At 46.8% G+C, this 14,946-nt stretch overlaps 1 protein-coding gene and 1 long non-coding RNA gene across 3 annotated transcripts in view; both read right to left on the bottom strand.

Annotated features, from left to right (window-relative positions):
- LOC129385277 (uncharacterized) overlaps nucleotides 1–14,946 on the bottom strand; it is a 283,848-nt gene that overhangs the window by 230,099 nt on the left and 38,803 nt on the right. The window lies entirely within an intron of this gene.
- Nucleotides 1,166–2,758, bottom strand: LOC129385278 (uncharacterized). Its single transcript, XR_008612856.2, has 2 exons — nucleotides 2,301–2,758; nucleotides 1,166–1,405 (listed from the first exon to the last, which is right to left on the bottom strand). It is a non-coding gene; the product is annotated as an uncharacterized lncRNA (long non-coding RNA).

The following is a 14,946-nucleotide window of genomic DNA, read 5'->3' as shown; positions in this document are numbered from 1 at the left end:
CCTATTTTCGAACAGGTCCGATCACCTCCTGCGCGAGAAGGGGCTTTTGTTTGGTGAGGCTAGCGTTCAGGCCTTAACCAGATCGAAGGTTCGGGAGCTCGCTGCAAAGGCGGTAGTTGCGGGGCCGACGTTGTTGAACGATGAAAAAGGGTCAGAGGCGCAGCAAGCTGGTATTCAGAGCACGCCCGAACTGAATAAAATTGAGCCTGTAGCGTTAAAGGCAGCAGATACTGGAGAGGAAATTCCCGACACGGGAAAGTTAGAAGAGCTGTCTCCAGATTTGCTCATCGCGCCTACGTCAGACGGACTTAACAGGTTGCTAAAAGTCAGCCGGTCGGCTTTGATAGCCGAGCAAAAGAAGGATGGCAGCCTAGAAAACATACGCTGCATTATCAAGGAAGGTATCGCCAAGAAAAATGCTCGCTTTGTGGAAAGAGGTGGGGTCCTGTACCGGAAGTATCTAGACCGCAGGGGAGTGGAGTTCGATCAGCTGATCGTGCCTCAATGCTATCGTCAGGATCTGTTGCGCTTGTCGCATGGGGGTTCGTGGTCCGGACACCTAGGAGTTAAGAAAACTAAGGCCCGTCTCTTGCAGGAGTACTATTGGCCAGGGTGTTTTCGGGACGCAGACCACTTTGTGAAGACATGCGACACCTGTCAGCGGGTGGGCAAGCCAGGGGACAAATCGAGGGCGCCGTTGAAGTTGGTACCTATCATTACGGAGCCTTTTAGACGGCTCGTCCCTTACAAAAATCATTGCAGACTTGCTGCAGAAATTCTGCATACCCCGAGTCACCCGGGATGCAGAATATCTGAAGACAGGTGACAGACTTTCTGTCACCCCCTGTCACCTCCCAGCGCCCAATTGGTACACCCTTTCTGCAGAAATTCTGCATACCCCGAGTCACCCGGGATGCAGAATATCTGAAGACAGGTGACAGACTTTCTGTCACCCCCCTGTCACCTCCCAGCGCCCAATCGGTACACCCTTTCTGCAGAAAGTCTGCTCAATCTGTGTAGCTGCAGGATACAGCATTTCTGCAGAAAGTCTGTCGAGATTGTGGTCACAGGATTACAGCATTTAGGCAGACATTAGAGAGAATTTCTGTAGCCCCACTATGGGGAACTGGCATGCATGCATGCAATAAAATAACAGACGCAATAGTATTCTTTGCACATTTTATTTGTCTCCGATTTCTTCCGGGCTGCTTGGTTGGGACCAAGAATATCGCTTCCAAGGAATAAAGTAGTGAGTACCGACATCTCATGTGTGTGGCAGTGACCGTCTTGCACACACCTTGTCGCAGCATGCAAATCAGATGCTTTGACGCGCTGTTCAGTCTGCAGAAGTGCCGCAGGCTCCCAAGTGGTGTAGATTCCTCTGGCTCACAAAATCGTGACATCCCTAAAGAAGAAGAAATGTTCAGTTTACTGTAAGCCCTGCTGAGACTGTAAACTTGTGACATTGTGAAACGCCTCGTACAAACAGCTACATGAAGCTGCATGGTTGCACAAATACCCGATTATTACATTACAGGCAGTTAATATGTAAATGGAACTGGAGCAAACATGAATCTACTATAAAAAACTTCACACAAACGCACCTGTACCAAGTCAAATGCGAATTGCACAAGCAGAAAACTCGTTAACACATGATAAGCGTTCGAAAACCTAATTTATTTATGCGGTGCAACAAAGCCCTGCCCCAAAGGACGATGCATTGAAAAAGAACAGACTCCCTCTTTTTCAGGTGAGAAAACAATTTTTTCCATTAAAGATAGATACTGTTGTTGAAATCTCGGAACCATTTACAAATACACGAAAACACATGACACCCAACGCAAGAAATACAGGCTGTCTGCAAGACACTATATAAATAAAAGAACTTGCATACAAGCTAAAATCTGGCCATGCGTCGTACACAGCAATCGGGTGCCATCTCGCGCAGCCGTTAGCTGTGAAGACGACAAATCGACGTACCTCTAGAAATGGCTATGCGATTTCTCGCTGAAAAATTACGTACAGAAATAGTAACTTTCCCTGCTTGAATTTTTGCGCCTATTCAAATCAAACAGTCCCCGGCGCAAGGAAACTTCACAGCAGAAAGCAAATAATCGATAGATTTTGGCAACATCACGTTTTAGGGCAATTTTCATCAAACTGTTCGCTAAATGCGCCCTGCGACAAGAACGAACATTCGAAAAGCACGATCATTTTTGTCACGTTACTAATCATCTTGTTATCCGTACAGAAATGCACACTTCACGCACCACAAGAATGCGCGTACGCGCCGGACTTACCTTTCTAGGCGTGCTCGGTAAACGAGTCTCCGTGACAGCTGCTGCCGCATCGCACAGGTACCGCAGGAAGGACAGTCTGTGCACGGTGCCTCCGGCGTCAACAGCGTAGAATTGCAGATGAACTACAGCACGTGATAGCACAACGTCCAAAAAATTCTTCCGCGCACTGTGATGGAATGCGAGCGCAGCGAGAGTACCATCGGCTTTTCATGAGCCGGTAACAAAGAAAGCGCGACCGGGTCATAACTACGATAATTGGCATCGGCACACCACACGAAAAACACTGAGAGCTACGTTATGCAGTCACAGGGGTTTTGGATCATTAAAATACACACAAAAATCACCACAATTCCTCTCGGCACGGCATGTACACTACCTCATCGGTCGCCGTCAATGCGGCGTGCACATGGCGTGCACGCGTGCACGCCGTGACATGTCGGTGACCAGGTGAAGACGGGAAAATAATCTCACCCGCAATTTTACCGGTGCTCGCGGCCAGCGCCTCCTGGGGGCCGGCGCCGAAAGCAACCACGCAGTCGGTGGTCGGATGGATGGTGTCGGCGTCGCGCGGTAGATAGGTCCTTAAATTCAGGCTGCGGTTCGAGCCATAGTATAACTGCTGCATTTAATGTACGTTATGTAACAATTACCTTATTTCAATTAGTATTAAATAATTGATTTATATAACTGCCATTATCAGACTGTTCTTGTAGCAATCAGTGACAAAGTTTTCAAAATGTTAAAATGGCAAAACAGAGCGCAATGATAAAATGTGTCATGGTTCAGGATGCGCACACGTGTGTGTGTGCGTTTGTGTGTGTGCTTGTGTGCGTGTGTGATTCGTGGGTGGCTGAAAGGTGAAGCCGATTTAACTGTTATAAAATGTGTCATGTAATATATATATATATATATATATATATATATATATATATATATATATATATATATATATATATATATATATATATATGGCATGCATATTACATACAAGTCTACCTACTTGCCGTCCACACAGTGTCTGCAGACAATATGCAGACAATCTGTAGACTAGCTCTACATGGAGGTGACTGGTGGGTGACTCATGGGTGACTGAAAGGTCAGACCTATTGAACCGTAATTATAAAATGTGTCATGGTTCAGAATATGTATATATATGCGTTTATATATAGATATACATCTACACACACACACACACACTCGCTGGGCACGCATATTACAGACAAGTCTACTTGCAGTCCGCACGGTGTCTGCAGACATTCTGCAGACTGGGTCTACGTGGAGGTGACTGGTGGGTGACTCATGGGTGACTGAAAGGTCAGACCTATTGAACCGTAATTATAAATTGTGTCATGGTTCAGAATATGTATATATATGCGTTTATATATAGATATACATCTACACACACACACTCGCTGGGCACGCATATTACAGACAAGTCTACTTGCAGTCCGCACGGTGTCTGCAGACATTCTGCAGACTAGGTCTACGTGGAGGTGACTGGTGGGTGACTCATGGGTGACTGAAAAGTCAAAACTATTCAACCGTAATTATAAAATATGTCATGGTTCAGAATATGTATGTATATATAGATACATATACATATTTACACACACACTCACTGGGCACGCATATTACAGACAAGTCTACTTGCAGTCCGCACGGTGTCTGCAGACATTCTGCGGACTTAGTCTACAGAAAGGTCGAGTCTACAGATAGGTGACAGGGGTGACTGATAGGTGACTCATGAGTGACTGAAAGGTCAAACCGATTTTTGTAAGGGGTTATTGATACAGTGGGACCTCTGCCGGTAACAGCCACGGGGTACCGACACATTTTGACTGTGATCTGCCCAGCGACAAAGTTCCCTGAAGCAGTGCCGCTTAAAGAACTCAGCTCAGTTGAGATAGTCAATGCACTACTGTCCATATTTGCGCGAGTTGGTTTTCCTGCAGAAATCCAGTCAGATCAGGGTACAGTGTTTACTAGCGCTTTGACGACAGCCTTTCTCGAAAGGTGCGGGGTAAGGCTGTTACACAGCTCAGTGCACCACCCCCAGTCGAATTCCGTTGAGAAGCTCCACTCCGTCATGAAGCGCGTGTTGAGAGCATTGTGTTTTGAACATCAAACTGACTGGGAGCTGTGTCTGCCTGGAGTGATGTTTGCTTTAAGAACCGCGCCGCATGCGGCTACGGGGTTCTCGCCAGCTGAGCTGGTGTACGGTCGCTCGCTGCGATCTCCGCTTCGCATGCTTCGAGAATCATGGGAAGGCAGGGGCGACGACCCAGTCGTGGTAGAGTACGTGCTTAAGCTCCTCGAACGCTTAAGAAGGGCACAGGAGTTGTCAGGTGAAGCAATGGCAGAGGCCCAGCAGAGGGCCAAGGTTTATTATGATCGGACAGCCAGGGCCCGTCGTTTTGAGGTGGGCGATGAGGTCATGATATTGCGCACATCGCTAAAGAACAAACTCGACGTGCAGTGGGAGGGCCCAGCACGGATTGTTCAAAAACTGTCGGACGTTAACTACGTGGTGAGTCTGCCAGGAAAACGGAAAGCACAGCAAGTTTACCACTGTAATCTGCTCAAACCCTATAAGCAACGGGAAGCAGTGGTGTGCATGATGGTAAACGTGCCCGAAGAGCTTCCGGTCGAGCTTCCGGGACTAGGCTCAGTGACGAACAGGAAAGACACCGATCAAGTCATTAGTGACTTAATAAGTAAAGCATCGCTGTCGCCTGAGCAGAAAACCGAACTACACCAGCTCTTACAAGAATTTCAAGGTCTGTTCTCTGAGAGGCCTGGTAGGACTTCTGTCCTTACTCATGACATAGAACTTACCTCCCCAGAGCCAGTACGATCCAAGGCGTACCGGGTGTCACCCCGCCAGAGCGATATTATGGAGGCTGAGGTAAAGAAAATGCTACAGCTCGGTGTTATTGAAGCGGGTGAGAGTGATTATACCTCCCCTTTGATTTTAGTTGAGGTACCGGGCAAGGAACCTCGTCCTTGCGTCGACTACCGCAGGCTTAATTCCATCACTAAGGATCAAATTTATCCGATCCCTAACATCGAGGAGCGCCTTGAGAGAGTGAGTAGCGCTCAGTTTATTTCCACCCTAGATCTTGTCAGGGGTTATTGGCAGGTTCCACTTACAGAAGAGGCTAGTAGGTATGCGGCGTTCATTTCACCAATGGGGACATTCCGTCCTAAAGTTTTGAGTTTTGGTTTGAAGAACGCGCCATACTGCTTTTCAAGCCTCATGGATAAAGTGTTGCGGGGACAGCAAGAATTCGCTTTACCGTATCTAGACGACGTAGCGATATTCTCCGCATCCTGGCCTGAGCATATGGCGCACTTGCGGGCAGTGCTAACCCGCCTGCGCGATGCGGGCTTGACAGTCAAGGCTCCCAAGTGCCAGTTAGCACAGGCCGAGGTTGTCTACCTCGGACACGTGATTGGTCGGGGTCGTCGCCGCCCCTCTGAAATAAAGGTGGCCGCTGTGCGAGACTTCCCGCAACCGCGCACGAAGACCGATATTCGGTCGTTCTTAGGTGTCGCCGGCTACTATCAGAGGTACATCCCCAGGTACTCTGATATCGCGGCTCCCCTAACGGATGCTCTAAGAAAGACAGAGCCGCAAACAGTCGTCTGGGATGGGACAAAGGAAAGAGCTTTTAGCGCCCTAAAAAGCGCCCTAACAAGCCAGCCTGTGCTACGATCGCCCGACTACACAAAAGGGTTCGTTGTTCAGTGTGATGCTAGTGAGCGAGGCATGGGCGTTGTACTGTGCCAACGGGAAAATGGAGGAGTAGAACACCCCGTCCTGTATGCTAGTCGTAAGCTGACGAGTCGTGAGCAGGCGTATAGCGCCACCGAGAAAGAGTGTGCGTGTATCGTGTGGGCCGTTCAGAAATTGTCATGTTACCTAGCTGGCTCGAGGTTTATCATTGAGACGGATCACTGCCCTCTCCAATGGCTGCAGACCATCTCTCCCAAAAATGGCCGCCTCCTGCGCTGGAGCCTCGCTTTGCAACAATATTCCTTTGAGGTGCGTTACAAAAAGGGGAGTCTCAACGGTAACGCCGATGGCTTAAGTCGAAGCCCCTAACGTGGGAATCAGCCTCAAAATTGCTTGTTACTGATGTTTTTCTTCCTGAGGCAGGATTTTTTTTTAACTTATTGCTTTTGTGTAGTGTTTCAAAGTGATGATGTGCTTTTTAGTGCAATTTTTCCGATTTGTGGACGCGTTCTGAGTGCTGCTAAACTACTGTAAGGAACTAGGCAGCAGTATAAAAGGGGAAAGAGCCTGGCAGGGCTTAGTGAGGGTTGTGCCGTGCTTGCTGACTGAGCGGTTGACTTTCGGCGTAGTTCTAACGCTTGCCGGAAACGAGAACAAAAATGTCAACTCTCCCGAAGTCACTTTGCAGTGTCCTGTGTGCACCTGAACGTGAGAACGAGGCCTTCTCTGTGCGCTGCGCTCAAGAAACGCCAAAGGACGCCCGACTTCGGTTATGAGCATCATCGAGCGACATCCCTCCGGACAGCGGATGCAGTCCCCTGACCATCGGGATCTCCTTCCCCCGGCGGGGCGGTCTGTTACGTTTCGCCTACAACGCGCGGTAATGCCGGCGCGGATGCAACGGACGCCGGGGCTTTGTTCAAAGCGGCGGACATTTTGGCCCGTTCGACGCCGCCGCAACGCCTACCCGCCAAGCGTGTCCAGGCGTGTTTCAGTGCCACGTGTCTTCGTGTGTGCGTGTGTGTGTGTGTGCCCACGCTTGTCAAAGCGCGGCAGCCGGGGAGCGGAGCTCCCCAAGTGAAGGTTGGCGATGCGTCACTACACTCGGTTCAGCAGGTCTCTCGGCTCGACCGTGCGCGCCGTCGTGGGCTCATGCTCCGCCGTCCCGTGACCTTCATCCCGTGACCTTCGTCCCGTGACCTTCCCTTTTGGACCGCGACGCCGAGAGTATAAGAGCAGCTGCCCCCGGACGCCAGGAGAGAGGCTCCGATTTGTACTGTTGAGTTACGTGCTCTCCCGTCTCTCCACTTCGGTCGACCTGACCGGCCGCTCTTTTGCTATGTTAGAATAAACAAGTTGTTCTGTTACCAGTCTTCTCATGCTTTGCCGGGACCTTCGGATGCTTCCAGTGCCCCAGGCCGCCAGGCCAACGCTACCCTTGAGGCTTGCGACCCATTCGCAATAGCGGGCGTCAGCACCGAAACCCCAACAACTCGTGCCAGCGGTGCGATTACAACAGAAGGTGTGCTAAAAACAAGGCGCTATGTTGACGATTATCTTGTTTTTGTTGGAGCAAATGGCTGCATCAGTACCAGAGTGAATGTGCTCAAGATATTTAAGAAGGGTCATGGCCTTTGAAGTACCTAGAGAGCAGAGTATACAGCTTTGGGATCTAAGTATCTAATTAGGGGTGAGCATGCCTGTTTGGTGTATTCACCAAAGTCTGTGAAGCCCATTTTGGATTTCCGTTCTGGTCACTCGAAGCTGGCGAAGAACGGTATTGCCACATCCTGTTTAGAAGTCGCGTTGCGCAAGTCCTGCCCGCATCGAATGAGTGAGACTTTTTCTAATCAACTCAACAGGCTCAGGCAAATAAATTATCCAGTAAGCACTTTAGCCTCGCTCAGCAAAAGATTACCGAGGAAGTTAAAATTGGAAGCAAAAGGTGTCATGACAAGAGCGGTCAACGCTAAAGATTACGCGTCGGTTTTATGGGACGCGTTCATAAAGAAGGATATTTACCAGCTTGAGATGGTGCAAAGGAAAACGATTAGGTTTATTTATAACAATTACAGAAGGCTTGATTCACCTACCACACTAATGAAAACAAATCACATCCTACTACTTCAGGTACGTAGGAAAATGACCCGTTTGTTGTTCATGCATAACCCTTTAGCACATAAACTAAACATTTCGCATCCCACAGTACTTAAACAGCTATCGTCAAGACGAACACACCACACAGGAAGTCATTTACTGGAACCAATTTCTGCAAGAACTGAAACCTTTAAACACAGTTTTTTCCCGAGGACCGTTGCCGACTAGAACTGTCTCCAGGGGGCCATTTTCCAGTCCCCTAATTTTATTAAAGCTCTAGAAGAACATTTGTTTGAGTGAATGAGTGCTTTATATGTGCGTTTATGTGTATATATGTATAAATATAAATATGAGTATGTGTATACATATTTTTGTGCTTGTTTATTAACGGCAATCTTTTAAACTGGCGTTCGATTTTTTTCTTTTTTATGTCACAGTGCATTTTCATACCTTGTATAGCCCCTCCTGCATGGGCCATAACTGTTTGCCTGCAGTATTCTGAAATAAATAAATAAGTAAGCCAGTCACCAGTATTCCATATCTGCACACCTTGTCTAACCGCATGAAAAAGGTGGGCAGTAGATTTCGCGTAAATGTCATCTTCTCGGCAAGAAACAAATTGGGCCGCATCTGCGCAGCGGTAGGAATAAAGGTTGAAAGGAATACGCAGAAGTGGGAGTGATTGCGTTGTCAAACACCGTGACGGGTTGGTTGAGTGGGGAAAGGGTGTAGTGTATCACGTTCCCCTGTCTTCCGGAAAATGGTACATCGGCCAGACAGGACAGTGTTTGAACAACCGATTAATGGACCACAGAGCTTCTTTGAAAGGGCAGCCGTCGTATGATTTGTTCCTCCATTTCAAGGAATGCAAGTACAAGCCGTTGCTAAAAGAAACCAAGATGCTGTCAAGACACAAAGATAGGATAGTTAGGGAGATTGCTGAAGCACTCTTTATTCATAGGTCCGTTGACATGTGCGTGGCGAGGCCATCAGTGAGTCTGCACGAACTAGAAATTGATTATTAAACCACTAATTCTTATGGTACCACACGTGTTATGCCAGGGTATATAATTGGCGCGTTTTTCAAAATAAACCACTGTTGCTAGACTGCGCTTGTCCGTGTTTTCTATCTTGTCCCTGTTCGTTAGCGCCATTCTTCTTTGAGTATGGATTACAAACACGCCCAACAGTCAGTACCTCTTAGTTCACTAAATAACTTCTACGAGCAGCACAGGGTCAGCGGTGAGCTGAAGTAAAGCAAAAAAAACAAGCGATTCTAAAGACGACATACAGTCCGTTCTGACGTCACCACTGGCCGTGCAATCACTCGGTCAGGACCAGAAAAGGCAGCGGAGGTGTGGAGCGAGCGTCACGACATTGCGAAAGAGAATCTTGGACTCTCTACATGGAGTACATAACCTCTTTTTGGAGCACGTCCGGGAGATGCCATTGTCCGCGCGATCCCAGTTTGGCCTGGCCAAGCTCCCTTTCCCTCTACTCATCTTCTCCGGATGGTCAACACCAAGATAGAAGGTCGTATCCGTTTACGATAAAACGTTCTTCTCATCATTGCTGAAACAAAAACATTTGGCATGGTCATCTACAGAGCAGCTCGTATAATCGGTGGTGCCCAGGCGCTATAGATCGTATAAAATTATCATTAGACCTCTGTAACAAATTATGTGACCAATCAACCAACTGAACGATTTAACGCAAGCATAAGGACTGGGACTGCGAAGATTGAATAAAGGTTTGTCTCATCGCGAGCTAGTGTGCTTTTATTTTAAGATACAGAAACATGGGAAGCTAGGCTACGTCAAAAACTGCTATCCCAGAATCCCACATTGATTATTCACGGAACAAATACAAAATAAAGAAGGAAATGTAGAAAAGTGTGATAGTCACACAAACAAGCGCACAAAGAGTGCCCATTCTACAGTCACCAGCACCGAAAGTACAGTGCAGTAACTTTATAGGACGATCATCCATTAGATGGGAGTGAAAGAGTCCACACAAGTATCTTCTTACATATACTGTACATAAGGACAACACGACCGCGAGATCACCTGGTGTTCCTTCAATCTTGTCCTCTCGTTGTCGCCGGCACCGTTGCTATCTTTAGTGTTGTTTGCTAAGTTATTACGTCCACAAAAGTGGGGGCGGCCACACCGTCATCAATAATGAATATAGCTATACATTGATTAAAACGTTTAACCCAATTAATCAGAACCGTTTAATTGATGAATCATGTATATATCCTTATTTAAGCCTACGGGAGCTAGAAAAAAAATCGGGACTGATGGTTTAAAACTTGGAAGAAGAGAGAAACCTTCCTAATGGTCGATGGTTACCTTTAAGATCACGTCAGCGACATCTTGAGTGAACGACCACATCAATTCTCAGCAAAGCAACAAACAGGCCTAGTTGGTGCGCGTTCAGTGTTGTCTTGTGCTGTGTTTTCGACAAAGAACAAACTGTATGAAACACAACGGGTTTTAGCGTCCCTTAGTTTCATTCATCTTCTTGCCTGACAAAAAAAAACTATAGCGCGAGAAAACTACGGACACATCTGCCCACGCAGACGCAGTCACTTTTTGTGTGTTTGTGACTTGTATTTGTAGTGCGTTCCGAGATTTCTTTTTAATACGAAACATTTCTTGCTTCATTCTTGGCACATGCGGCAGGTTCCTGTCTCGCCCAGCTTTAATAAAAGAGAAAATAATGTGTGACCGCCGGTAGAATCGAGCCTTTGCCGTCGAACACTGGCCGCGATCGCTTTCTTTTTTATTATGATTGCCTGACGCATAAGCATTGACAGTCACTTTAGCATATACGTCAAAGCGGGTCAAGGCGAAAGAGGGCGCGCTCAAGAGGCATTCGTTAAATTGCTCGACATTCTCATTTGAATGCGTTGTTACTTCTTACCTGTTTTCTCCCACCACAGGTCGTGGGTTCTAGTGCTCTAATTAACTCTATATTAATTAACTGTGCCAACACCGAAGTTCGTGGGTTTGAGTGCCTGAATTAACTCTATCTTTATTAACTTGGTGTGTTTCTTTCTTCTTCTTTTTGCATGCTGAGCGGCATCGGAGCCATCTGTAGAAGACGACGACGAACGCGCGAGCAGTGAGCACGAGCGCCTGTCTGCGCGAGGCGAGCTCACACGGCTTTCTGCACCGCACGCCGCGTTTACCAGACCATCGGGGGCACCAGCCACTCAAGGCTTTCGCCTTTAAATACAGAACTCGTTCGGCGTTAACAGACAATCGGAACACATACGATCGCACGCATACGTCTCTCGTTCCAAAGCCAGCCAGCTCTTTGAAACACTCGGTGCGTGCAGCTCGCGTAGCTTCTCTCGTCTTCTTTGGCAGCTTTGAGTGTTAAACGGCACCATCTCCGGGACCGGCCCACTTTGCCCAGTACTTTCCTCGTAGCAGCTTACGGTATACGTAGAAACTGCGTGACTTTGTAGCGACTTCATGATCGTCCAAGTTAATCACGTTCTAACATTTCTTCACCGGAGTACAAATACCATCGTCGTTTTAACATATACACCACGTGACATAGCCGTAGGTATGTGCGTCTGCAGGAAACATAGTCGCTGATGAGGTCACAGTCCGCATTTCTTTCGCTTATGCCCTCGTCCACGACATACATGGAACCCGACATGTCGTAAGCTCGGGTCGAGCGGCCGGCGTAGAAATCGTGCCCATGCCGTCGTACAGTCGTCTTCAACGTGGCCGTCGTCGAGCTGCTGTCCTCAAACAAACGCACGCTCGCGACCCAAACACACAACTGCTGAATTTACACAAAGACGTTGATACGCCTGGTATCGCTTTGCCGAACCCCAAACAATGATGGATAGCCAGGTGCCGGCAGAATGCTGCGCATTACATTGCTTCCCACAATATGTGATATGCACAATGTTTTTAATGCTTCAGCATTAGGAGCGTAAAAGTCGAAAAAAAAATTTATGTGTGTGGAGTGGGGGAAGCTGGTCACGTGGTAGAGGTTGAAGTGAATGGGAGAGCTTATGACAGCTTGGATGTTTATGGACGCAAGTCGTACTCTGAAGAAAATCACGGAGCTAGCATGTCTCGCTGTTGTTTTCATAAATTGCATAAATTAAGACTATACTTGTACGTCCGCCAATTCAAGATTGTTGCCCACCATCACTCTATCTGCTGGCTCGTTGGACTACGGGATCCAGCTGGCTGGTTGGCTCGATGGGCCTTGAGGCTTCAAGAATACGACTTCTCCGTTGCTTATAAAAGAGGTTGGTGCCACATAGATGGATGCCGACTGCTTATCTCGTCTTCGCCCTCAGAGCAAGGACACCAATGATGACACTTTCAACGACTACCTAACTACAATGTCAGCGGACTTTCCTGTCTTCGCCGTCTTTAAGAAAGAACAACAGCGCGACTCTTCGCTAAAGCCAATGATTATTGATGCGACCCACATATGTGAATGGGCTAAGCCATTTGTGATTCGTGTCGGTCTGCTGTATCACAGGAATTATTCAAGCAACGGGGCTCCACTGCTGAAGCACACAAAAGTAGCTGGAACGCCCATGTATTCTGCCGCGCATATTGGAAATGAATATATCAAAATCGATGTCATCCTGAAAAATTGTTCCAAGTGGATACACTTTGCAAATTTACCGACTACAATTCGTAAATTTAAACGTGCGCCATACAGTAATTAAAGGTTACTCAGTGTCATTATATTACTTATTCAATTAAGAATTTGGTTTCTCGTTGTAGTAATGGCTGCCTCATCGAGTAATTTAGCTCAAGGGTTAAAATTGTACTAAATGCCAAAGGCACTTTTTCAAAATTTCGTGCAGCTAAAAAAAAAACAAAAACACCTGGTATCCTACTAATTCATAGTAAATAGCTATGAATTAAGAGAAATTTCGTTCCAGTTCGCCTGTAAGGCATCAATCGGTTAATCTGAAGATTAAATGATCAATCGCCCAGCCCTAATAGTAAACCCTAACTGGGTAAGGAAGAAATGTTGGAAAGCAAAGCGAAAGAAGAATTAGAAAATTTCAGAGGACCGTTGGAGCCCCAGACATTGCCCTGTCAGACATGGTGTTTTCAGAAATGACATAAGTGCTTCAGCCACCGCCACTTTTTACCCGTTCGGCGCCACCACCTCCATCTCGATGTCGTTCAACTGTTGTTTCTCTTACCGCTCGAGCCTGTAGGTTAAGCCTCACACCCTGCTTCGTCAATCAGGCATTGACCTCCCCTTTCACGGGTCAATGGCCCAGGGACTTCTTTTTCTTTTCCCCTCTCTTACATACACAAGCGGCAGCAGACAGAACGGCGTCGCTTTTATTTTTTATTTTTTCGAGCACTACACTGCGCCATTATCTCTGCTCCGCATTCTGAGTCCTATCTTGCTTTCAAAATGGATTTGCTTACACTCGAGATGAGCAATCATTGCGCGTGTCTATAGGTTTGCAATACTAGACATAGTCAAGGGGTGTACAGTAGCGCGATTAAAAGACGGGCAAAAGACGACACAGAGGGACACACAGGTGTGCCCAGAGGTGTGTGTCCAGGGGTGTCTTCTTTTGTCCCACCTTTTAATCGCACTACCGTACACCCCTTGATGATGCACTACCAACAAGCCCACATTGCAACCCTCGTGAACAAGACATAGGCCCGAGTCAATAACCACCCGATCCATGGCCGATATTCTACGCTAAGCAGCTCCATTGCTACTAAGTTGCCATGGCCAAGATTGCATTGCTGCCACCAACAACGCTAAGCATCTCCATTGTAATGTACCGCTTCTCATGACCTAGCAACCACAGTCATAAAACCGAACGAGTATGCAACGTTCAAGATTAGTTTTTGCTTGACTACCACTGCGCACTGTTATCGCCTCGTACTCCTGCAAGCGGACAATTTCATTCAAAGGTTTATTAAGAGGAAGCTTTAGCTCGAGTGATCCTATCTAAATACATGTAAAAGGAGAATTCGTTTTTCTCGGCAACCACTGCCCCAAATTCGACGAGGTCTGTAGCATTTAAAAGAAAAGCTTACAATCTAGTGACTGTTGGTTTCGAATTCTTTATCTGAGTCGTGAATTTTATTAATTAAAACTGGAAAAATCGCATTTTCAGAAAACACAACTTTAATGTTTACAGCTCTGTAACTAAGCAATGAAAAGTGATCTCACAATTATGTGAATTGCATCTCATAGTGCATCTAAAGCAGACAAAATGGTACGTTACATATGAATCTCAAAAAATTTAGTAATAAGAAAATACATCTTTTTGCAGAACCCTAGTGCACATTGTAATGAAGTCACGTAAGATGCAACTTGACAAAAAAAAATTGTTCGCTTTGAATGATCCAATGGATGCCGTTTACATAACTGCGATAGCTGTTCTTGATGCAAAGCTGTTAATCTGTAAACTTCGTGCTTCTATACTTTACAAAATTTCGAATTTTTATAAATTAGTTTAACAAAATTTAGGCCCTAAATCGAAATTCCGCTTCCAACAGTCACTAGAATTCAACTTTTTCTCTCTAATGTAACAAATTTCATTAAAGTCAGTCCAGGGGTTGTCTCAAAAAAGCATTTCTGCTTTTTACATGTACTTGAATAGGCCGCGTCGGAGTTTGGCTCGAGCTAAAGCTTCCTGAGCTAAAGCTTCCCTTAAGGCGAAAGCCTTATATGCCCTATGAATCGGGGAAATCCGGCGAGCGTCCGGCGTTAAGATCGGGTGGCAAGAACACCCACGTGACCAAGTGATGACGTCACGTTCCCGGCGCTGGACGTGCAGCAGCT

This window comes from Dermacentor andersoni, chromosome 7 (assembly GCF_023375885.2).
Source record: "Dermacentor andersoni chromosome 7, qqDerAnde1_hic_scaffold, whole genome shotgun sequence".
Classification (NCBI taxonomy): domain Eukaryota; kingdom Metazoa; phylum Arthropoda; class Arachnida; order Ixodida; family Ixodidae; genus Dermacentor; species Dermacentor andersoni.
The sequence above is the reverse complement of the archived record's forward strand: the minus strand, read 5'-3'. Positions and strand labels throughout refer to the sequence as shown.